We start from the raw sequence: 26,932 nt of genomic DNA, 5'->3' as shown, positions 1-26,932 counted from the left end.
CAGGCTCAGGTAAAGTTTTAGAATGTTTGGGTCTAGTAGTTTTGAAAAGCTGTATTTATTTACACATTGCTCTCAAAAGAAACTACCTATTTAATATTTGAGAAAACTGTGATGAATCCAGGAAGTATTTGTGAGCTGAATCTGAGAGTCACATATTGTTTCTAAAAATATCTTCTCTTAAATCAGAGCAAGTTATAGTAAACCCAAAGAGTATTTGTGTAGAGGGCTCCATAATCACTACTGTTCTCAAACCTACCTTCTTAATACTAGTTCAACCAAATTAAGGTCTCAAGGCAATACTTGTGAAAACAAGTATAAACAAGTTTAGTAGCATACATTATTCCTAAAAGTTCTTAATAGGAGGGGTATCTGGGTGGCTCAGTTTGTTAAGCATCCAACTCTTGATTTTGGTTTGGGTCATGATCTCTGGGTCATGAGACTGAGCTCTGAGAGGAGACCACCTTGCTCTGTGGGGGCTCTGCATTAGGTGAGGAGCCTGCTTAAGATTCTTTCTCTCCCTCTTCCTTCCCTTTGCACCCTCCAATTCACATGCATGCTCTCTCTCTCAAATAAAAAAGTTCTTAGTAGACATTAGAGGAAATTTAGATGGAATATGAGTATACAAAAAACAATATTGGAAAAAATCAGAATCAGACCTTCCTCTCTAAAGTAAATTGTAATATATTAGAATACATTGAGATGAATGTAAGATTTATTGAGAAAAATAGTTCACAGACACTATTTCACATTCTTCCCAACTGTACTATTTAAAGTGAATTTGAGCAATTAAATCAACACAATATCTGTGAAAACAATAATATATCATTAAGCAAACTCAATATCATACATTATTCTTCAAAATATATCTTTCTTGTGGGTTAGATAGAATCTATATACATATATGAGAAGTTAACAAGCTTAGAATCAGACACAATCTCTAAAATATTTTTTGTATACCTGTTAAAAAAATATATATAATGGCAAAAAAGCCAGAAACACAACTTTATATCAAGAGTATTTTTTCAGGGAGCCTGGGTAGCTCAGTCAATTGAGCACCTGACTTGGTTTTGGCTCAGGTCATAATCTCGGGGTCATGGGATGGGACCTTAGTTGGGCTCTGTGCTTAATGCAGAGTCTACTTGTACCTGCCCGATCCCCCTTTCTTGCTCACACTCTTTCTCTCTAAAATAAATAAATAAACATTTTTTTACAAAGTATTTTCTCACTGTTTAAGTAAGATAAGATATATTTGAGCAGTCTTTATGGAAGAGAACTATATGGACAAAGTTCAGTCTCTGACACTCTAAAATAACTTTTATTAGAATAAACCAAGGTGACTACAAGATTGATATGAGAGGAAAAAAGCTCAGGAACTTGCACATGCTTCTCAATTACATCTTCTTCCTGTGAATTAGAACAAGTAAACCTAAGCAGTATGTACAAAAATAAGGTTAGATACGCACATTGTTCTCACCAGCACTTTCCTATTGTGAGTTTGAGTAAATCTAGAAGAAACTAATGTGTGCGTATGCATTCTATCATTATAAGAAGAGGTCAGGATCAGAATTTGATACTAGATTCAGCTTGAAAAGAGATTCTTATTGAATGGTAGACTATATTAAGGTTCAAATAAGCTATATCTAAACAAAACTGAACACTTGTGAGAATCACACATTGTATTCAACTGCATTTTCTTCAGTTTGTACAACTTTAGCCTAAACTTGGACATAGGCAATGGACATGGACACTGACTTTATTTTTTTTTTTTAATTTTTTTTATTTATTTATGATAGTCACAGAGAGAGGGGCAGAGACATAGGCAGAGGGAGAAGCAGGCTCCATGCAGGGAGCCCGACGTGGGATTCGATCCCGGGTCTCCAGGATTGCGCCCTGGGCCAAAGGCAGGCACCAAACCGCTGCGCCACCCAGGGATCCCTGGACACTGACTTTAAATCTGAATTTACTCAGTTCCTTGGACTTAGGCTTAGAGCTGGACTTTGGGCCTGGACCTGGATCTTGATCTTTTAAATAAATCCTGGACTTTTGACTAAACTAGGACCTGCACCTGAAACCTAGACCTTGGTCTTGGACCTTGAACCTGGAATTTGAATCTGGACCCAACCTTTGAATAAGGCCCTTGCACCTGGACATAATAATATTTCAACCTAGGACCTAAACGTTGAGGAATTTGGAACTGACTCTAGACCATGTCTTTAGTCATGGAATTAAACTTTGATGTAGAGTCTTGGATCTTAACCTCTAACCTTCATCTTAGATCTCAGACCTAGTAACACACAATCTTGGTTCTGGTACTAGGACCTAGACCTTGATCTGAGACCAAAATTGTGGGCCTTAAACTTGGATCAGCATCTTAGACCTTGACCTTGACCAGGTTTTGGACTTTTTTTTTTTTTTTTTTTGACATAGATTTGACCTAGACGATAGACCTTCAACACTGGATCTGTTCCTTGGATCTAGATCTCTAAACTCAAATGTGTACCTCAGACCTTGAACTCAGACCTCAGTTTGAAACTAATCTTGGACATGACCATTAGACCCAGATCTTAGACCTAGATATGTCAGGTTCCTTGAACATGCCGTTGGAACTATACTAAAACTTTCACTTAAATTTTGGACCTGAACCTAAATGAGAACCTGGACCTTAAACCTCAACTTTGCATTCTCTGCACTAGGCCTATATTTGAATATAGACTTTGAACCTAGAATTGGATTTAGACCTTGAACATCAATGTTGAATTTTATAACTTAGAAATTGATCTCTAATGGGGACTTGGACCTTTGACCTGGACCTAAATATGCTCTTGGACATTGATACCTGTACCTTAGATGTAGTCAAAGATTCTGGGCTTATATCTGGACCTGAATAGTAGAAAGGAAACTTGGAAACTTCTACCTGGAGCTTGGAATTGAATTTCTAATCTCATATTTGTGTCTCAGATCTGAATGTCTGACCTTGATATGACTATGGACATGGATTTTGGGCTTGGGTTTCAGAACTGGAATAGACCTTGGACTGGATTTGGGACTTTGCATCTGGACTTTGATAGTGAAATTCAGACCTTTTTCCTGGACCTCATATCTGGAGATGATTCTTAGACATAGATTTCAGGGGGCTAAAACTGGAATTCACATGTAAATAATACCCCTTATACCTACCTGTAACTGTATCTCTGATATAGACCAAGACTTGGACAATGGAACTTAAACATGGACCTCAGATTTCAATATGGACCCTAGATCCTTATGTTGGACCTGAATATAGGATGCCAAACTAGGGCCTTGATGCATCCAAGACCTTGGGCCTGACCTTTGACTTAGTTGTTTGTCATGGACTTGGACCTAGACATAGACCTCTAAAATCTATCTTGGATCTTATACCTGGTTCTAGACATAACTTTGGACCTGAAACTTGTACCTGAGATTCCCTTCTTGATCTATACCATGCACCTGAACCTTGAACTAGTACTAGATGTTAAATATGTATTCGTAATTGATTTGACCTAGTCTTTGAAGTAAAAGACCAAAAATTGTTTTAAAAGACCTGGACTTTGAATCTATTCCTAGTACCATGGTGGTAAATGTTATAACTGGTGGTCCTCTTGCCTTGGACCAGGAAATAAGATCTGGACCTAACCTGGGACATGAATGATGAGCATGAAACTTGGATCTGGAATTTTCCAGTTCCTTGGACATAACCCTAAACTTGAGGTTTAGATCCATATTTTGCACGTGGGCACTGGGCTAGGAATTAGACCTGGACTTAAATTTTATGCCTGGATGTGAGACCTCTGCACCACAATTTGACCTAATTGGAAGTCAAAGACTTATGAAACATACCAGAAACAGATAAAATTAACTTTAATATCTAAACTAATTTTAATGTCTCAATTCTAAATTTAACATCTGCTGCAATGCTCCAAACGGTAAACCTTAATAAGTATGGACCTTAATCTGTATTGGAGCTCAAATTAAAGTTACACCTGGAATATCTCACTAAATTTAAGTAATTTATCTTATCTCTTCTGAGGATTTTACTAAGTTTACATAAGGTACCTCCTATAATCTTAAAGGAGTCACAAACATAAAATAGAGGAAACATAAGTATGTCTCACCTTAATGATTTAAACTATTGCGTTGCCTAAATTCCCATGGTCATAGTTCTATTTTCCCTAAAATATCTCACAGTGGGCATGGAGGCTCTGATCTAATAAATAATAAATTAAAATTAAATTAAATCTTTGGCATTTAAAATTGTCCTGACAAAAAAAGACCCTGTGGATTTGTCTCAACCTATTTTAATTGTTAACAAACCCAAAATAAATTAAACTGGACTTTCAAGGATTGAAACCTATTATATGGAGTCTATTTAGGCCCAGTTTAGCCTGTTATTAAACCTGGAAAGAATGAATGGTGCTCACAATGAATTATTTAATGCCATGTTCCCATCCATTAAGATCCCTAATACCCAGTATTATTGAGGTTATTGACTCCATCCAATCAGCAACTAGTAAATACTTTGCAGTCATAGATTTGGCTAGTATGTTTTGTTCAGGGCTCATTTCAACAGCCTCTCAGCACCAATTTTCCTTTATCTTAACACAATACAACTTAACCTGGTTACTCATGGGGTATCTCAGCAGCCCATTCAACACCATCTTTTCAATACCACACCCAACTTTCTCCAGAATGTAGATATGATGTAACATTGATGAATCTTCCTCTTAGGAGATTCATTTGGCACACTCATTCAGGACACACAAGCATTCACAAAGGAGCTCACAAGAAAGGGAAATCTTATACATAGTACAAGGCCTCACTACCTTGGCAAAATTTCTGGGCATTATTTGGTCAATTGAAGACCACTCTATTCATGACAGTGTCAAGAAACAACTGTTGACTGCCATCACCTCAAATGAGCGCAGCGTTTTTTAAGGCCTTTTGGGTACGGGAAGCAATACATACCTCATTTACAATTTTACTTAAGACCATTTATTCTGTTACTCAGTAATCAGCCCACTTTGAATGAGGATCCCTACAACAAAGGCTTTAAATCTGTCCCAATTGCATGTAACAGACACTCTCATTAGTGCCCCTGAGAAATTCTTTTATTTTAGAGTTTTTAGTAACTTCTTTTCTGCCTCCTGGAATCTGTGAACCACCCAAGATGGCCATGTCACCCATGAGCTTCTACTTTCCTATTCCCTATGTTGTACACCTGTAGAGTGAAAGTTCCTGGCTCCTTCTAGAGACCGGGTCTCTAATGAGCCCCGAGCCTGTGAGTGTACCTGGTTACCATTATGCCTTAGGTCTTAGAGGCAACAGACTGTAGGCTTGGCATGGCCATTAAAACCTTGCTAAAATAAATATGACATTTTTAGGATCAAGTGAGATTCAGACCATATGGCATATTACCTTTGTAGGAAAAAAGTGGCTTCCCCTTGTCCTCAGTCCCTTGCCATATGGCACTAGAGGAAGTCACTCCTCTTCTGGACCCATCTGTTCCCTGAAGACCCCACTGGAAACATCTGAGTAAATAAGAAGGGGAGATGGTATACTTTATGGATGGCACAACCAATATAGATGATGGAGTCTGCTAAAGGGTTTTTGTTGGCCATCCTTTAACTAGATATCCTTGATAAAATCTAGACTTGAAAGCTTGGCACAATGGGCTGAACTTTAGGCAGCCACCTTAGCACTGGATGCCCTGCCTTATAATGATCCTCATCTCCAGGTCTTTATAGACTCTTCATCATTATTCATAATCTGATCATTGGGTTTAGCTAATGGCAAAATCATGATCTTTAGCATGAAGAACTTGGGATTTTTTTTTGCTTCACACCTACCCAAATCTTGTAAGTCAAGATCACACAAGTCTCAGCATACATTAAATCCACAATTCAAGGCCTTACTAAAGTACTTCTTATTCCTATTCCTTTATATATATATATATATTCCTTTATATATATATATATATATTTTATTTTATTTATTTCATTCATGAGAGACACAAAGAGAGAGGCAGAGACAGAGGCAGAGGGAGAAGCAGGCTTCCTGTGGGGAGCCCGATGTGGGACTCAATCTTGGGATGGCAGCATCATGCCTAGAGCCAAAGGCAAACGCTCAACCACTGAGCCACCCAGGCATCCCTCCTTACTCCCATCAAAGTTTGAGGCATTATTTAGAATAGCCAAGAAACTCATTTAACATATACCATGTTGGGTTCTTGAACACAGCATTCAACTAAAATTTCATTTCTTTTCTGGCCTCCAGCTATTGACCTCATAGAGCACTGTATCAGCTTCCTTAAACAAATTCAAATTTAATTTTGTAAAATATGCCATGTTTCAGCCATCATTCAATCATCAAGGGGTAAATTATAATAAAGAGTCTGACTCTGTTTTGAATGTTTGACTACTGACAGCTTTCAAGTCCCACCTTTCTCTTCTTCCCTATTGCCTCATACTTTGTAAAGACTACAAGGAAGCTCATGTTAATCCTCCTTCAGCAGTAGCAGAAAGTATAAACCATGAAATCCCTCGCCCATGCTCTCATCCTGGCCCTATTCTCCTAACCACAATAAAATCCCAAACCACTTGCCCCTCTTTGCTCTCTCAGCCATTTTCAGACCACGCTAGAACCCTTCCCTGCTTTCCCTAGAAAGGCCTCACTACGTGAGTAATAAACCTTTTACACCCCTTTGGTGCATGTATGGCATCATCAGTCTTGACATCTGAGCTAAATGTATAGAGAGATGACCCTGTCTTGACATGAGAAAACCACAAGATAACATGCAAACTCCAGGTAAGGCACAAGACAAGGTTCAAAATCCAGCACTAATTTCCAGTCTAAATCTGGGACAAAAACAGGTCGAAGGTCCACTTTCCATTTCAGGTCCTGGGTATCTCATGGTTCAGGTCTGAGGTTTGATGTTTAGGTCTCAGGGCAAAAGTTCAATTCTAAAGTCTAAGTCAGATACAAGATCTAAGCCCAAGATCCATGTCCAGGTCTGATTTCCATGCCTAAGGCCAGGTTCAATGTCCAAATTAGAGAAAGATTCATGATTTAGGTTCAAGATCCAGATTACGGTTCAGTTTCTAGGTCCAAGGAACAATTTTAGATCTAAGGTCCAGGTTCAGATCCAAGTGCAAGGTCTAGGTCAAAGGTCCAGGTTTGAAATTTGTATCCAAGGTTCAGATACAGGGTTCAATTTCTACTTCTAAGATCCAGGTCCAAGATGTAGTTAAAGGTCCAGGTCTAGGTCTCATAACAAGGTGGAAGTTTGGGTCTGAAGTAAAAGGGTCTCTTCTAATACTTAGCATCAAAGTTCAACTCTGGTGCAAATTCAAGCTTTAGGTCAAAATTCCTGATTTAAGATTCATGTCCAAAGTAAAGTTCCCAAACTAAGTCCCATGCCCAAGATCAGGTCTAATGAGCTAGATAAATTTCATCACAAGGTCCAGGCCCATATCCACTCTCTACCTACCTACTTGCTATCTACAAGCTGCCCCAACCCCAGTCATTACCTATGTACTTGCTGTTAACACCGTGCCTCACAGCCACTTAAAAACTATACTGTGTCATACAAATTGACTGCCTAACCACCTACTATACACAACACACTTCACATCTACTCCTTACCTACTTACCTCCTTACTCCCCTCAGCGCTCACTTGGGGTTAGAAGATTAGAGATATTTAACTTCTAACCATACACACTCATTATTAACTTCTCATCCCACACTCACTCTCTACCTACCTCTCTGTGTATACCCACTCATACATAATCTTTGTCCTCTAACCACTCATTAAGTACTCCCCCTGCCACTATCCATGCCCATAGTTTTCTACCTCTCTCCACCTTACAACTACTCATTCCTTACCATCTACCTCATGCCATTTGCTGCCTACATCCCTCACTAACTATTTACTCACTAGTTAATCCCTGACCCACACCAACCACTCATCATCTACTCCTCATCCCATGTTTCAACCTCACCTACTCACTATCTATTCCTTATTCTATACCCACTTACTACCAACTCATAGTCCACACATTCACTACCCACCCTTGTCCTAACACATGCATTCTCTTAAGTTCTTCATGAATAATTATTTACCTATTCAGTCATTCTCTATGTATGCATGTATGTATGTGTGTATGTATGTGTGTGTGTAGGTATGAATCTATCTATCATCTATCTATCTATCATCTGTCTATCCATCATCATACATACATACATACATACATACATACATACATACATACATTTTCCTTGGCAATTTAACAAAGAGCTAGGAAAGGGCAATTTGACTTTGTTAGCTACTCACTATCTAAAACCAGACCCCTCATCTTGTGATTATTTATTTAAAACTGTCTGCAACTGGGGCAGCCCAGGTGGCTCAGCGGTTTAGCGCCTGCCTTTGGCCCGGGGCGTGATCCTGGAGACCCAGGATCGAATCCCACGTCGGGCTCCCGGTGCATGGAGCCTGCTTCTCCCTCTGCCTGTGTCTCTGCCTCTCTCTCTCTCTGTGACTATCATAAATAAATAAAAACAAAAAAAATTAAAAAAAAAACTGTCTGCAACTGAACCATGAGGAATTTTGCATACTAAAAAGTTCAATGTCTCACATTCAAGAAGTACACTTTTTTCTCTTATGCCATGTGGGTCTCATACACACACACTCAGAGTATTAGAGAGTTACATGTTGAACACATGTGCCCAACAGGTCATCAACAGTAAGAAATCTTAATAACTCCATGTTGAAAATTATTTAGTATTAGAAAATTTATTTTTGTCATGCAATAAACTATATTAAAACAAATTATTGAAAAACCTTCAGAAATATTCTGAAGCCTGTTGCCAATTAAAAGAGGGTGGAAGGGCAGCCCTGGTGGCTCAGTGGTTTAGCACAGCCTTCAGCCTAGGGTGGGATCCTAGAGACTCAGGATCGAGTCCCATGTCAGGCTCCCTGTGTGGAGCCTGCTTCTCCCTCTGCCTGTGTCTCTGCCTCTATATCTCTCTGTGTCTCTCATGAATAAATAAATAAAATCTTTTAAAAAAAAGAGGGTGGAAGAGCCCAGGTAGTCTTTCTGCCTTCCCCCAGGAATTAAGGTTATTTTAAAGTGATACAGCTTGACCCAAACATTAAAAATTGATTTTTATTTTATTCTTTTTTCTAGATAACTATTTTAGAATAAATTTTACTGATTTCCCATGTATTTTATTTCATGAAGGCTTTTCTCAATTGAGTTTTTAAATTTTAATTTCAGTATTGTTAACACACATTGTTATATTAGTTTCAGGTGTACAATATAGCAATTCAACTATTCTATACATTACTCAGTGCTCATTAGGATAAGTGTACTCTCTAATTCCCAAGACCTATTTCATCCATCCCTTACTCCTGTCCCCCATGGTAACCATCAGTTTGTTCTCTATAATTAAGAGTCTATTTCTCGGTTTGTCTCTCTCTCTTTGTTTGGTTTCTTAAATTCCAAATATGAGTGAAATTATATGGTATTTTTCTTTCTCTGATCCTGAAGCCTTTTTGGACAATGGTAAATAGAATTTAGACAATTTAAAGAAGATCCAAACTCTTAGAGTACAATTTATCAGAATTGTTGTTTCCTATAAAAGTCATCTGTTTCCTCACAATTTGTGCAATGTTGACTTGGTGAAGAGTTTCTTTTGAATAGCATTCATACAAAAATGTTTGCTTTGGAAAGGGCCTGAGATCATTGTATTCCTGACTCTCATGCAACTGTTTCTCTGCAAGAGATAATGCAATTTTTTTTTTTTTTTAGATTCCACTAACCTTTGATTTTTACTTATGTAAACTTAAACCTAGAGTGCAACATTATAGGCTCATAATATAGAGGAATAAGTCCCAAGTCCCTTACACCTATCAATAGATTTTATAAAGTTAGCTTTATTTAAAAGATGTACTTTTTTTCAGAAGGATTTTCCAGAGAAAATTTGAATAGTAGTGATTTATATCAAAAGTATAAAACAAGTGCTGAAATATTCTTTCAAGTTAAGGGTAACTGGTTTTCTTTACAAGTTGTTCTAAATAAATACCATGACATAAGCCCTGCAATTTGATAAAATAGATCAGAGTTGTTGCTTTATCCTGCACCTGTTTGGAATCTCTTTATGTGTCCAATATTGTTTTGTGATTTAGTGATTCATTCATCCACTTTGTAATCCATTCATAACACATCTGTTCCAAAGTTTTGTCCTTGAGTTTCAATAAATATTGTCATTCCAGGTGTCTCATAGCTCTTCAAATACCCACCTACCTAGTATGCATTAATTAAAAGCTAAAAATATGAATTTTTCTTTTTTTGATTAGTGATATTACCAAAAAACCCTCCAAAATCTACAGCATATGATTTCACATGTGTACACTTAGGATTATTTCTTTATCCACAGTCTTTAAAGTAAACAGATACACAAACTTTTGGAAATACACACCTTCAAATCACACGAAACTCTTAAATTATTTAAAAATTATTATTAAAGTAATAGTTTTAATTGACTTAACACAACACAACAAAGATGTCAACACAACATCAGAGTAAATCATAGATGTTATATTTACCTAAGAAAATTTGAATTTACTTGGCTTAGAGTCACCAAACTTCGTGGTTTTCCTAGAACTGAGTGTTTTGCTAGGATCTTGGATTTTCAATGCTAAAATCAGGACGGATAGTTTCCTATTTTCTCCACTATTGTCTCCTTTCACCTTCCAAGCATTGTCTTGGTAGAGCTAGTTCTCAAATCAGCACTGATCAAAGCAGAAACTACATCAACCTACTCATCTTGTGGGACCAAACCTAATGTTGCTGACTACAACATTTGTTGTAATGTTGACCTGTTGACCCTGTTGTCTGCTCCAGACATTCATATAGCACACATCAGAGTGTTCATTTTGTCCCAGGCCTTATTTATCTAATGATTGTATTAGATTCTAAATTGATTCTAACCTTTACAACCAGACTTAAATTTTGGTTTAACTACTTAACAATCCAGTTCCCTGCTGAGAGTAGACGAGAGTTGTTAACACTACTTAGCTTGCATGGCCCCCAAATCCTGTATAATTCCTGCCAATAACTCTGCTAATTAAAAATCTAAACCTCCTCTCTGGACCTCTTGTTTACCAGCTGTGGGGCTACGGTCTTGCTCTGGATTCACCAATCCCAGAAGCCAGGTGGCTATTTCCATTTTTCTTCACAATTAGTTCTGACTTCTTGAATTTCTTCTACCCAATTTGCCTAATTGAATATCTTTCTCTACCTCAGTGGTTCTCAAACTTTAATATGCATAAAGTCTCCTGGTGAGCTTTTAACACACAGTTTTCTGGGCTGTATCCTCAGAGATTCTGATTCAATAGGTCACAGAAGTGCCCACAAATTTGCATTTCTAACAAGCTCAAAGGAAAAACTGATACTCTTGGTTCAGGGACACCCTTTGAGAACCAGTGTTTTGAATCAAACACTGTCTAAAGGGAAGACCTCCCTGATACCAGGTTGGTTTTCTTCCAAAGCTCAGTTCTAACTTCTTTTTCTTATCAGCTCATTTTCGCTGCTAAGGTGTCTGTACACCAAAGGACTGACATAAAACTGCTGGCCTGAAGGCTGGAAGGACTGACATCACAGCTGACATTTTCCTTGGGCAATATCCTTTTTCTTCACATAAAGTAAAATAGAGCCTTTTTCAAATTTAACTTTTAGTTCACTCTCTAAAGAGGGGTACACGTTTATCAGATCAAGTCAGCAGCTGAAATAGATTTAAATTCATTCAATGTTCCTGCCTGTTTCCTCAATGCATTTTACTGAATTTAACAATGTGAAGTAGGACAAAATGCAGAAATTTGCCCCAAGTAGCTTCCAGCTTTGATGAACACTCTCAACAGCCTTCATGGTTTGAGTTTGAATTTAATAAAATAGATATAAATAAGTCTCCTGAAATGTTTTTATTTCTTTTCTCAATTTGAATTGTCAGAGTATAAGATAGAGAAAAAATAGCATTAAACTAATATTATGGAATGGAAGCATGTATTACTAAAAATTCTCATATTATGTTATTGGTTAGATTGTCAGCTCTGGGGAATTTCAGCCAGGATCTCATCAGCAGTAAAAGACAGGAAACAGCTATGAAGGTTGCTGAGGTAGGATTTCTTGTGTCTCTTCCTGAGGATGGATAAATAGGGACTTTGATGACTTGGGGCTTCTTTTTCATGGTGCATATAGTGGTAAATGTATATATAGAAGAGCTGAAAATAAGGTTTAAAATTGGAAAAAGAGGTGACTTATTCACTGATTGATATTTTGAATGCAAAAGAAACAAAAATTCATCAAGTTGCTATTAAGCCAAAGAGGAAATTAAAAAATACAATCATAGGTTATTGAAAAAACAGAAATAGTGGAAAGACTATATAAAAACTTGAAGGATTTGGTAAAACTCTGCAGCCTAAAATGTTGTTTTCTGGTCTTTCTTGGTTTTGTATTTTTAAACTTTATTATTTTTAGGTTTATAACAAAATTGAGAAGGTACAGAGAGTTCCCTTATACCCTTTCCCTCATTATCAACACCCCCCACCAAGAGGTAGGTTTGTTGCAATTGATAAACCTACATTAATATGTCATTATCACCCAAAGTCCATAGTTTACATTAGGGTTCACTCTTGGTGTACATTCTACACATGTTGACCAGTGTCTAATGACACATATCTGTCAGTATAGTGTCATTAAGAATATTTTCACTACCTTAAAAATCCTCTGTCTCCTGCCTATTCATCTCTTTCTCCCACCAATCCCTGGCAACCACTTATGTTTTTACTATCCTCATAGTTTTTTCTTTCCTAGAAAGTCATAAAGTTGGAATCATACAATATATAGCTTTTTCATATTGGCTTCTTTTCCTTAGAATTATGTATTTAAAGTTCCTCCATGTCTTTTCATGGCTTGACAGTTCATTTGTTTATGGTGCTGAATAATATTCCATTGTCTGGATATATCCCAGTTTATCCATTCACCTACTGAAGGATATCTTGATTTCCTCCAGGTTTTGGCAATTATGAATAAAGCAGCTATAAACATCCATGTACAGTATTTGTGTGGACATATTTTTTCAACATCTTTGGGTAAATGCCAGGGAGTGCTATTGCTGGATAGTATGGTAAGACTATGTTTAGTTTTGTAAGAAAATACCACACCATCTTCCAAATTGGCTGTTATTTTGCATTCACACTAGTAAAGAATGAAAGTTCTTGTTGCTCCATATCTTCGCCAATATCTTGTATTCTTAGTGTTCCACATTTTGGCCATTCTAATAGGTACGCAGCTGTATCTCATTGTTTTAATTTGCATTTCCCTGATGGCATATGATATAGAATACCTTTTCATCTGCTTATTTGCCATGTGTGTATCTTTTATAAGGATATATCTATTAATGACTTTATCTCGTTTTTAGTGAGGTTGTGTTCTTATTGCTGAATTTTAAGAATTTTTTTTGCATATTTTGGATAATAGTTCTTTATCAGATATGTCTTTGCAAATATTTTCTTCCAGTCTGTGGCTTGTCTTTTTGTTTTTCTTGACAACGTGTATTAAAAAGCAGAAAGTTTTAATTTTAATGATGTCTAGTTTATCAACTATTTCTTTCATAGATTGTGCCTTTCGTGTTCTATCTAAAAAGTCACTGCTGAGTGTCACATGCCCCTCCATGAATGGGGAGGACCAAGCAGGTGAGCAGGTGGCCAGGCAGCCATCATGGTGGAACTTGGGCACCCTCAGAGCCATGCTGTGGAGCTGTGCCTTGTAACTGCATTTGCCCCAGAAGTGGAAGTGGGGTTGGGGGAAGGGCCCTACTCACTTACAGGGAGGTGTGCCCCTGATGGTGAGGGACCATGCAGCTGTGCAAAGACCATTTTCTTCTCGGATCATCAATAGGGACCATTATCCAACAATCCCAGTTGGAGCAAGGATATGAGGCTCTTCTTTGGTCAGTTCATGAAGAAATGTGAAGATGGCTCCTAGAAACATTTGTCTTCACATAAATGTAAGTCAGCTTGAAGTATTTAAGACTCTAAAACCTTTTTTTGTGACACAAAGCCTGTAAAATAACAAATGTCATAGGCCCAGCGCTTCCCCAGAAGATTAAGGAAAGCCTGGGCCTTGCATATGTGGTATTCCATAATCATGATGAAGAAAGGATATTTTGCATATTTTAAGGAGGTCCTTATCTGCAAGAGCACTTGGATTCCTTCATGGACGTACCATTGCAACCATGATTGACACTACTGTTGGTATGTCGGCAATTATAGTGGGGAATTGTCATGACTGACAATCTCAACATTAATTTTAAGAGGCCTTTGTTCTGTTGTGATAAATAGCCAACTTGATAAGGTTGAAGAAGGAAATTGTTTTCTGTGATGGTCAAAGCATGGATAAGAAGACCCTATATTCAGACACAACAAGCTTACTGATAAAGCTGGATCTCAAAGAAAGTTTGACATAAAAGAGCTTCTGGTGCATTTTACACCAATCTCCATTAAGCTCTCTCTCCTCCAGAAGAAGCTGTTATCCCCAGTCCTTCTCTACTTACCTGCTGTTGAGTCCCCCAGAGGATGAAGCCTGCTAACACTGACCTTCTTGAATAAATCTTCAGAATACAATTCCAAGAGCTATTTCCTCCTTCTAAACTTTTTAACACAGACACACTCCCTGTGAGGTGAAAAAGTAACTGCCAACAAAAGGTCATCTAGATTTTCTTCTATATCATCTTCTAGTTTTATAGTTTTATATTTTACATTTAAATATAAATATGAGTCAACCTTTCAGGTCATATAAAGTCTGTTTTTGGTTTGTTTTGCATGTGAATGTCTAGTTGATCCAGCACCATTTGTTTAAAAAAAAAAATCTCTGCTCCATTGTGCCTTTCCTCCTTCATCAAAGATTAGTTGACTATATTTATGTGGGTCTGTTTGTTGATTTTCTATTCTGTTTCATTGATCTATTTGTCTGTTGCCAATGCCACATAATCTTGATTACTATAACTTAAAATAAGTATTAAAATTGGGTAGTGTCAGTTCCTCAACTTTATTTTTCTTCAATACTTTGTTGGTTATTTTTAGTCTGTTGATTTTCCACATAAGCTTTAGAATCAGTTTGTTGATCACCAGAGAATAACTTGTTCAGATTTTTATTGGAATTGCATTGAATCTGTAGATCAAGTTGGGAAGAGCTGACAGCTTGATAATAGAGTTTTCCCATCCATGAACATTTATTTAGTTATTTGATTTCATTCATTAGTTTTGCAATTTTCCTCATATAGATCTTGTATTTTGTTAGATATATATTTTAGTATTTTATTTTGAGAGGTGCTAATTTAAAAGGTATTCATTTTACATTTCAAATTCCATTTGTTCATTTACTGTTATATAGGAAAGTGGTTGACCTTTTGTATATTAACCTTATATCCTGCAGCCCTTCTATTAGTTCCAGTTTTTTGACTGATTGTTTCAAATTTTCTACATAGACAATCATGTCATCTACAAACACTTATTTTTTCCTTCCAAGTCAGTATACACTTTCTTTTTCTTGTCTTATTATGTTAGCTGGCACTGCTTTTGTTTTAACTGGAGAGATGAAATAAATGAATTTAATACGTTAGATAAGGAGATTCTGGTCAGAATGCTATATTAAGTTCATGCTTTGGTGCATTCTATATCCTCAACTCAAAACAATAATAGATAAAATGCTTTAAAAATACAAAACAGGAAATATGTTGATAGCAATGGTTACTGGAATGTGGCTATGGGCACAGCAACGGCAGGGTTTACCACCTGTTGGATAAAGACTCTAGAGCCAGTCTCACAACTTGAAGTTGGGTGAGGGGTTAGCCTTCTGACAGAAAAACAAATGAAATCTCAGTTTTAGAAGATTTTTGGCATTGTAAGGGAGCTGGAAAAGGTTTACTTTAATGTCCGTACATGAACCAATCTTCCCACTTGCTTAATAGAATTGACCAAAGCACATTGTTCAAACAATATGTTCAAACACTGTTTCTAGTGAACTAGAAATATGAACTAGAAATATGAGCAAGGACTAGGATTCCTAAAATTGCCTGTTTCTAAGCTAGTATATGGAAAACCAAGTGGAAGTAATACAAAATATTTTCATAAGAAGAATGAAACAGAGATACAAGAAAAATAAAATAAGAGCGAAAACAAAAACTCCAAACACAAGCCTGCAAAAATGTTTAAAATTCATAGAATCTTTCATGATAAGAAGATATAGAGCAAAATTAAGAAATAAAATATTAAATTTACTTCAGATAAATTTGTTTGGAATAGTTGCACAAACATTTGCAATGATTATATTTATGTAAAAATAAATATAATGTAAAAAAGATATAGAAAGGAATAGCTTCTATAAAAAATGTGAACAATAACATATTTAAAAAGCAGAAAAACTAAATGCAGCAAGATATAAATAAAAATCTGTTAAAATCTCAGAAATAAAACTGTTTTAAAAAGGTATGTGGGAGGGATTTTAGACTAGACACAGCTGCATAGTGAAATAGTGAACCAGAAGCTAGTGCTAAGGAATTGTTTCAGGTGCTACTGCTAGAGCTGAACCAGAAATGTAAAATAATGTAGAGACATGGAAACAGATTGAGAATCTCCCACATATATTTGATGAGAGCTCCAGAATAGAAGAAATGGTGAAGACACAATATTTTAAGAGATCACTTTCAACACTGAAATAATCAAAATTATTTGAGAGCTGATATCAAAAGAGCAGTCTAGGCTCTTCAAGATAGTTAAAGAAAAACAATCCACACCTAGATTCATAACACACTGCAAAATATTCAAAATATAATGAAAATCTAATATGCATCCTGAGGGAAATGAGCAATAATCTACAAAGGAATAAACATACAAACAGTAGGCATTGGTAGGTGGGGATCATATTTTCAAAGTGCTGATATAGCTAATTTAGCCTACATGCTGGACAAGCTCAACTGGAAGGATGACATCATTGCAAATGAAATGTAGCTGGTATCCTACTCTCCCTTTAAACATTTCCAGTGAAAGGAGGCCTTTTCCTCTCTCAGAGTAAGCAGCCCCATGATCTTTCTGAGCACTCTTCAGTTAATAAAATGTTTTATGGACACATCATAATATGAAACACATTTTCAAACCAGTCCCTAGACCAGCCAGTCTTATTCCATAGTTTAAGGTCCTAATTTCATTTTTTCACTCTCCTCTTCTCAGCTGAGGTTGGTGCAGAAGAGACCAAGTAGGGGGAGAGGAAATTTTCACTGGATTTGTTCGGAGCCAGCTCTCTACTTTCTGGGCTGAGTAATGCTTGAGGCTGGCTCTGATTCACATGCACCTGACTGACATGGCCTGATGTTTTCTTTCCTGGAGCTGCCTTTACCATCTGTCGTCTGGCCACTAAGAACCCAGGGTGCCACCTTCAGCCTCTGGTACTGAAGTCTCACTCCCACGGGAAGCCTACCAGATAAGACCTGGGAGGACTCACGCCAGTGCTCTCAGGGCACAGTCCATCTTTGGCCCAGGGGTAAAGTTCATGCTCCCCTTTGCCCTGACCAACTCTGGGGTTGCTGGATGATCCTAATCTGGTCATCTCTCCCTCAGCTCTCCTGTTAGCAGCAAACTTACTGTCTCTGGTTCCTCACATTTCCTGGGGGGCGGGGGAGGCTCAGCAGCCAGCCCTCAGAGTTCATTTCACAGCCCACATAGCATGCTCTCCCTATCGTCCAATGGGAACTTGACATGAGAATTCAGCTTTGCCCCATGATTGCTCCAGGTAGGGTGACAGACAGGGTACTCACCCTGTGGCATCTAAAAGGTCTTTCAACACTAGTGAGCCATTTCCTGTGAAATGTATGCACCTTAGTGGGTTGTCTGTCTTAGAACTCACTTTGGACTTGGGTGCCTTGACTTTTCTTACTGAGTATCTCATTGTATCAACTAAATTGGCTTTCAAGATAATTTAGACATTTTTATTTTTTTAATTTTTTTTAATTTAGACATTTTTAGATATAAAAAGACCAAGACGTTTGAAGACCCCTAAAATATTGAGATGTGTTTCAGCAAGAAGCAAAATGAATTTGGAGGGAAGATATGGATATAATGTGTACAGGAATTAATTAACTATGAGATTAAATGTAATTAGCTATTACATTTATTTTTAGGTTTTGTTTTATCAAAGGTAGGCAGGCAGGCACATAATTTAAGAAGGCAAGTAGTTCTACAGCAGTTGTTTCTTTTTAAACCCAACAATTTCCAACCCCTCCATCCCCTCAGGCTCTCTCTTGCCTATCTTATCCAGCCCCATTATTTAAAGACAAGCAAACAAAAAACAAACTTATGCTATGAAATCACAAAAAGAAACTTTAGTGTAGACCACTCCTGTGACTAGACAAGTATGCCTAGCTGGCACGTGCACACACAGGCAGTTTGTTCATTTGTTTTTATTAGTTTATAAAATGTCTTCTTTCCCTAGAATGTTCCATGAGAACAGAGAGACTTTGTTTTATTGTACTACTGTGCCTAGAATAATGCTTGTTGTGTCATAGGGCTCCGATACATCAATCTTTTATTTTTTTTTTATTGGGATACATAATACTTGCAGTAAAGTGCACACATCTTAAGTGTATAGCTTAATGAATTTTTATATTATTCATATACACACATTCAAACACCAGCACGATGTGGCACATTTCCCTCTCTAGAAGTTTCCCTCTACCCTTTCTAGTCAGTACCCCCTCCAGGAGGTAACCCCAACCTGATGGCTATCACCACCTATTAGTTTTGTCTGTTTTGAATGAACCATACATTTTATATGCCTTTCTTCCTGGCTTTTGTTGCTCAATACTGTGTCTGTGAGATTTCACCCATGTTGTTGCTGTATCTAGAGTTCACTCTTATTTTTATTGCTGGTAAGTACTCTACTGGATGAACATACAATAATACATTTATTGGTTTTTCTGGTGGGTGGAAATTGGAGCTTTTTACCAGTTCTTTGTGATTGTGCATGTATGTACTCATCTCTTCTGGGCGTATATGTAGTAGGAGATTGTGGTGTCAGAGAGTAGCCATGTGTTTCACTTTAGTGGACATTGCCGGGTTTCCAAAGTGGTTGTACCCCTTTACATCCATGCTAGCAATAACTACTAGCATTCTTCCCCCTCATTTTTCTATCATGGCTTTATCAGGAAAGGCAAATTACTTGTCTGGGTGGAGTCATCACCATAACATTCTAGGAACCACACAATTTTGTGTCCAGATCAAGTTTATGTTAAGGTTCAGACTTGATAACTCCCTCACTGTGGATGCCAAGTGAGCCACAGCAGAGGTGGCCTCTGCTCCTATTTTTTAACAAAATATTCAATGATTCCAGTAAAGGCCTATTGTCCCATGAGGATGTAATCTAGAAGTCGACACAGCTTTTAACTTTTGATACTTCTTGTAGGTTCAATTTTGTCCTTCAAAAAGATATGTCCAGGGCAGCCCAGGTGGCTCAGCGGTTTAGCGCCGCCTTCAGTCCAGGGTGTGATCCTGGAGACCCCGAATCAAGTCCCACATCAGGTTCCCTGCATGGAGCCTGCTCCTCCCTCTGCCTGCATCTCTGCCTCTCTCTCTCTGTGTCTCTCATGAATAAACAAAATATTTTAAATATATATATATATATATATATATATATATATATATATATATATATCCAAATCCTAGCTCCCGTACTTGTAAAAGTGATTTAATTTAGAAATTAAGTCTTTGTAGATGTAATCAAGTCACAATTAATTGTAACTAATAATTATTAATTACCCTAATCCATTGACTGGTACTGTTATAAGAAGGGTAGCTTTAGACACAGACACACAGAGAGAATGCCATGCATGATGGTTAATTTTAGGTCTTAACTTGACAGAGCTGTGAGTGCCTAGAGTTTTGGCCAAGTATTATTCTGGGCATTTTTTGTGAGGGTATTTTAGGATGAGACTAGCATTTGAATCAGTAGACGCAGTAAAGCAGACAGCACCTCCTATGCAGGTGGGCCTCACCTAATCAGATGAAAGCCTGAATAGGACAAAAAAGCTGGCCCTTCACACAGTAAGAGAGAATTATTTCCTGCCTGACTGCTTTGAACTGGGACATCGGCCTTTGTCCTGCCTATGGACTGAAAATGAAACTTAAGCTTTCCAGGTCTCAAGCTTCCATCCTTCAGACTAGAACTGCTCTATTGGCTTTCCTGGTCCTCATGCTTCCACTTGGACTGGGACCAGCCCATTGGCTCTCCTGGGTCTCCACTGTACTGACTCACCCTGCAGATCTTGGGACTTGCCTACTGCCATAATGGTATAACTGCATAATCAGCTCTGTTTCTCTGGAGGACTCCGACTTATTAGAGCCATGTGAAGATGGAGCCAGACTTCAGAGTGATGATCTACAAGCAAAGAAATGCCAAGAATCAAGAATCTCTGGCAACCACCAGAAGCTAGGCAAGAAGTATGGAGCAAATTCTTCCTCAGGGTCTCAGAACCTCCAGAAAAAACAATTCCTGCCCAGGATTTCAGACTCCCAGCCCCCAGAACTGTGAGAGAGTGTATCTCTGTTATTTTTATAGAATTTGTTACACAACCCTAGGAAACTAATACAATACCTTTGCTCAGTGAACCACTGATGATAGAGTTTGGTTATCAGAGCCTACAAGTGGAAAAAAAGGGAAACTCAGGGCTTCCCCCCCCACCCTTGTACTATTTGAATTTTCTATCCAGCAGATATCTGACCATAAAAACATCTCAGCAAATGTCCTATCACCTAAGTCGTATCAGCAGGTATTGTAGAAGTCTCTGCTGTGAGGGATCTTCTGGCCCAAGAAGTCCTGTTGCCTCATGGTAGTTACTGATGGAGAGAATCCAGCAGGGAGATGACAGTACTTACCTGACGCAGTGCCTGGGTAATGCCAATCCCACTTGGTAGATGCCATCTATGGAGGTAGTGATGGGGGTGGTTACAATGGGACATCTTCTACTAAAACAACTAATTATATTCTAAGTGGAGAATCTACCCTCAAGTTCTGCGACTCTGTTTAATACACACCTGTAGCTCATTCCAACCTGTATGTGGACCCCAGGGATGTCTGGTAGCCTTGCCAGCAGCATGGCCCTGCACCACTCACACCGCACAGTCAGGTCCAGAAGTCCTAATGGACTCAGACACCACTCTTGAATTTGGAGGCTTACTGAAAAGATGGTCATCCAGGGGACAATACCAGTAGAACATGAATCAATAAGGAAAAAAGCAAGTACCAAGGAGAAAGAAAGAGAAAGCTACACAGGGATTCATTTTGCTGCAATGCTCTGATGATCTTGCACGTTCCCGCACAGGTCAAGTAGGGGAGACTTCACCACAACCTGACCCAAGTCTTTGCAAACACCTGTACTGTCCTGGCACACAGGAAAAGCAACCTTGTGGGTGGTTGTCAAGGCAGTTGCCTGTCCTCCCTATTTCACAGGAGGCTGCTGTGAGGCTCTCTCATCCGCATCTCTGGTGTCAGTAAGATGGGACGCCCACTTAAGTCCTCTTTGAGTGTAGCCACAGCCTATAAAACCATGTGGCTGCTGTTAGCCCTGGCTCCTTAACCCACTGCCCAGGCTGCTCGTCATCAGGACCCTCTGGTTTAGTGTCATCCTGTGGAGCTACAGACATGGGGAACTGTCCTCATACTGTTTGGCTTTTGTTGTAAGTGATAGATGATGTGAATCCACTGAGGCTTGTTGTTGCCTTGCAGTCTGAATCTAGGGAGCATGGCAGGCAGACCCAACAGCCACAGTGGTGACACCTGCAGATCCCCATTTATCCCTATGGGTCTGTGTGGAGACTTCCTCACTGCTCGGCAGTGACACCTATCAGTGCAAGAGATGTGATCTTTGGGAGCAGAGATAAAGTTCTGGAAACTGCATTGGATGACATTAAATTGCTCTGAGCCTTGGACTCTCTCTTTTGCCAAATGGGGACTGTAATACCTATTTTTCAGGGTGGCTATGAGAATAGCATGGTACTAAATTCATTGGGCTTTGAATAAATTAATAAAATCAAAGTCCCATTATGGAAGTATGGAATCAATGTGAGATTGTTTTGTGCTGCAAAATTTTCCAAGATTATTTCATGGTAATCACATCCATTGGATGCTTGTATCGTTTTTATACAATGTTTTTTGCTACTAAGTGAAAGACACTTAGCTATTGCTCTAATTTTGGTTATTTAGGAGCATACTTTCTCACATTTTGTTTACTATTCGTTAACGTGTATACAGTTCTCTATGTGAAATATTTTAATTTTTTCCCAGATATCTAAGGGGATGTTAATATAGAGATAAATTAAAATGCAAAATTAAATCGACAAATACTTTTCCCCAATTGCAATATTTAAAAAAAATGTTTTCCTTTATCTGTTGCTTCTTATTTTTTTCTTCTGCAGATTGTAAATATTTTATATTCAAATGTTTGTTTATTCCTCTGTGATTTCCTCTGCTGCTTCAAAGCTGAGATTGCTCACATGATACAGACAGATCTGATAAATATTTTATTATATTACTTTGGATTTTCTTTTAGATTTTTTTATAGTTTTGTTTGTTTGATCTGGAAGTTATTTTGTTTGGATTTACCTTAAGTATTCTTACACAATTGTTAGGCAGTAAAAATACTATCTTATTAAATGACATTTTAATGTATATTTGTTCTTGACATTCTCCTGATCAAATCATCCATTTTAATTTACAATTACACTACTTATGACCTTTCCACTTGTTTTTCTTTGTTGCTACTGAGATCAAAATTTTTCTATTATTTGTTCACTGTGTTTATTTGATGTATGTTTTTATTGCCAAATAACCAATTTAAAAATTAAATACATTGATTTTTATCCCAGTTTTAAAAACAATAGTTCCCAATTTATAGGATTCTCTAAAACATAGAGTAGTAAAAATAAGAAAAACTCACTTATAATCAAAAATAATACTTTGTTAACATGTTATATTTATTTCAAATTTTATTATATGTCATTTTTAATTTATGAAGTTCTATCATTTATAAAATTGGAGTAATATTGGTACCTACTCAGAGTTGTGAGGATTAAACAAAATTAGATGTTTGAACATTGAGCATAGTATCCAACATATAGTATTTAATGAGTATTATTATTTTTACCTACATGGCTTTAAGATTTTGCACTATGTTTCCCTTCACATAACACTATATACACTTTTCTCCAATCAGATATAAATATTTTCAATGAAAAATTTAAATACAATTTAACTGGGCATATAACATATAATATTACAGATGTATATCATTGTATATGAATGTGTGTGTATACGTGATAAATCTACCATTTTCCTATTATATATTTGGTTCTCTAGTAGTTTACATTGTGTGAAGGCTTTATCTGTTTTGGAATTTTTGCTTAGGATAGATATCTAGAACTAAAGTTGTTCCATTAGTGATTAGGAATGATAAGTAAATATAGTCGTACATATATACGTATGTATAGACACAGGTCTATACACACATGCACACATGCACAATATAATGTGTATGTATACTTTTAAAAGGCCTCATTCCAATTTTTAATCCAAATATTTTTGTACTGTTCCATTTCAGTTTGTCTACACATTGTTTTAGTCTTTATTTTACTATTTTTTTTAACAAATCTTTTCTTTAGAAGATATTGTTTATTTATTTGACAGAGAGAGCCTGAGAGAGTACAAGCAGGGGTGAGAGGTAGAGGGAGAAGCAGACTTCCTTCTGAGCAGGAAGCCCGACTCAGGGTTAGATCCCAGGACTCTGAGATCACAACTGGAGTCAAAGGCAGATGCTTAACCAAGAGCCACCCAGGCACCCCTGTTTTACTGATTTTATATTATTTTTCTTTTTTGCTGCCCTCTGAGATTGTGCATTTTCCCATGTGCTTGTTTACTATATCATATTCTTACAAAAAAATGTATCACTAGTTTATATCCTTTATGCAATTTCTTTATCATTTTATGGTCTTTAAATATAGCAAGTTTTCTGTCTCCAAGGATCAGAAAATCTTCTACTCAATTTCCTTTTTCAATTTTTCAACATTATATTTTCTTCATTATGAAAGTACTACTGGAGAAATTTGGTAATCATTGATATGTGAAAAGATACAAAAAATAAAAAAATCACACATCACAGTAATAATAATAAAAATGTTGGCATTATTTTTTATTCTATTTATTTTTCTTTTGATATTTGATATTTTTATGCAATATCTTTAGCATCATTAATATGTTATTATAAATGTATCTATTTTTTGAAATTCCTATTTCATAAAAATTATCTGTAAATCTTGTTATTAATTAAAGAGCATTTTACCACATAGACCTATTATGATTACTTTAACCCTAACCTAAGTTTAAATATTGAATTTCCCATAAGTTTTGCTTTTGCAAATAATGATATGAACATCTTATATATAGATACTATTCACCTTTCTAATAATTTCCATTATATATTATTTATTTATTTGTATGTTTACTTATAGAGAAAAAGAGTGCACAAGCCAGTGGGCAGCAGTGGGGGCAGAGGGAAAGGGAGAGAGAGAATCTCAAGCAGATTCCAGGCCCAGCACGGAGACAGACATGGGGCTTGAACTCACAACCCTGAGATCATGACCTGAGCCAAAATCAAGAGTGAGACACTTAACTGAGCCACCCAGACAGCCCAATTGTGAAATATATTTAAATGTATAATTACTTAGTAAAATTTTTGAGTATTTTTAAGGCTCTTGAAATATAAGGTAACTTACTTTTAAGGACTTTGCCTCAACATTTATTTACCGTGTTTCATTTTGGGCCACTTTCAATCTGGAATGTCATAATTTTTTGCTTCTGGAAAAGGTAGTACCAATTTACTTATTTAAAATCATGCACAATTCTGGACATAGAAAAATGAAGGAAAACAGAATTCTTGGGACAGAGCTTCATGAATTATATTATGCTCCACTAATAGGCTAGTATTTTTTAACAATGAGATTATGAATAAGAAAGGTATGCATTACTATGTACAGAAGTTTTCATAGATTTTATTGATATAAGGGATCATAGCATTGATTTATAAATAACAAAATACATAATGTTCTTTACTGAAATTCCAAATAGTCAGTTGATTCTCAGAGAAAGCTGTCACTGAGATTTTGCCAAACTCTTGCATCTGTAGCCAATCTACCCTTGCAGTTGATGAGGGTGTATAGTACTGACTGAATGTTGGTGGATGTTTTCATTGTGGTGACAAGTGCAGCAAAAGTAAAACAATGTGGATGTTTATTCTCCTATGTCAGTGAGCTTCTTTGCTGAATTGAATCCTAGTTTTCAAACACCGAAAGAATATTTCGGAAGGCTTTTGTGCTATTCACAGTATGGCAGCTACAAATATGGCACAATGTTAAATTTAGTCTTGATTATTAACATTTTTGCTGCCCAATTTATGAGGCTTAGACAATAATATGCAATAACCAAACTCTGAATTGAAACATTTGTTCATTCCACGCTGCAAATACTCCCACCATGGCCAATTCAGACTACCAGCCGATGTCAATAATGAGAAATTGAGAAGAAATGCACATTAGCACACCATCCTATCTTCTATCTTCAACACAATAGACTGACTGTACTGGAGGCTGGAAGCCCCAAATCAGGATACTGGTAGATATCATGTCTGGTGACAACTCTCTTCCTAGTTTGCAGGTGGCTGTCTTCTTTTCCTCACAAGGCAGAGGGAGGGGGGGGAGGGCTCTGGTCTCTCTCTTTTTATAAGGGATCAAATCCCATCATGGAGACTCTATCCTCAAGACCTTATCTAAATCTAATTACCTTCCAAAGGCCCTACCACCTAAAACCGTCATATTGGGGTTTAGGGATACAAAATATACGTTTTGGGGGGACATAAATATTCAGTCCATTGCACCCTTTTATTAAATCTTTTGGTTAATCTATCATGTTTTCAATTTTAAATTACTTTGTCTTATTTTTCTTTTATCATAGCATAGGGTTCTTCTTTCATGTTTATAGTATATTTTTGTATCTCTCCAAGGGTAATTATAACTTTTTGGAAACTTTCCCTTGGTCCCTTAGTGTCTATTTTTCTGCTTTTCTGTTTTGGTCTCTAGCCATCGAATCCTAGTCCAAACCTCAATCATTTCTTGCACAGATAATGGCAGTAACCTCTGAATAAATCAGGGTCCAACCAGGACAACCATAACTTCTCTAGTTACTTCACATAGTGGGTCTTTGACAGAGGAAATTGCTTACACAGTGATGGAAGAATTGAGAAGGTGAATGGGATTGTGAGGAAATGACCCTAGGGCTGGAGGTACTACTGGGTGTGATGATGTTTCCAGACTCTAAAAATTACTTGTTGTGCAAGCAACCTAGAATCATGTAGGGTCTGCACTGTGAGTTCTGGCCCACAGGGAAGCTGCTGCCTGGAATTGAGCAAGAGGGAGAAAAAGACCTAGCTTCTCCCTCCACCTATTCCCCCATCTTTGCCAGGAAGCAGCAAAGCCAACTCTGCTAGAGTGAGGAGCTACAAATCTCAGGCCTCCTTGCTGCTCCTCTTAGGATGGAGAGCAGAACAGAGAAGGTCTTTTCCCCACACACTGGCAACCATTGAAAATGCAATTCTGATCCTTTTTTTTTTTTTTCTGCTTGAAACTCTTAAGTGGCTTTCCAGCTTTTCTGAGGAAGGCCAAAGGACTTATCATTGCTTTTGAAAAAAAAAAAAAAAAAAAGAACATGCATCTGGAGCTCCAGCTTTCTGGACTCTCCCTCACACTTACATTCCTCTTGCCTT

At 37.3% G+C, this 26,932-nt stretch overlaps 1 protein-coding gene and 1 pseudogene across 1 annotated transcript in view; one reads left to right on the top strand and one right to left on the bottom strand.

Annotated features, from left to right (window-relative positions):
* VSTM2A (V-set and transmembrane domain containing 2A) overlaps positions 1-26,932 on the bottom strand; it is a 191,562-nt gene that overhangs the window by 19,787 nt on the left and 144,843 nt on the right. The gene's annotated exons all lie outside the window — the stretch shown is intronic.
* LOC106559941 lies at positions 13,795-14,542 on the top strand (annotated as a pseudogene).

The sequence above is a fragment of the Canis lupus genome, chromosome 18, assembly GCF_011100685.1.
Source record: "Canis lupus familiaris isolate Mischka breed German Shepherd chromosome 18, alternate assembly UU_Cfam_GSD_1.0, whole genome shotgun sequence".
NCBI classification, from domain to species: domain Eukaryota; kingdom Metazoa; phylum Chordata; class Mammalia; order Carnivora; family Canidae; genus Canis; species Canis lupus.
Note: the sequence above shows the minus strand (reverse complement) of the source record. Positions and strands in the feature narration are given on the sequence as shown.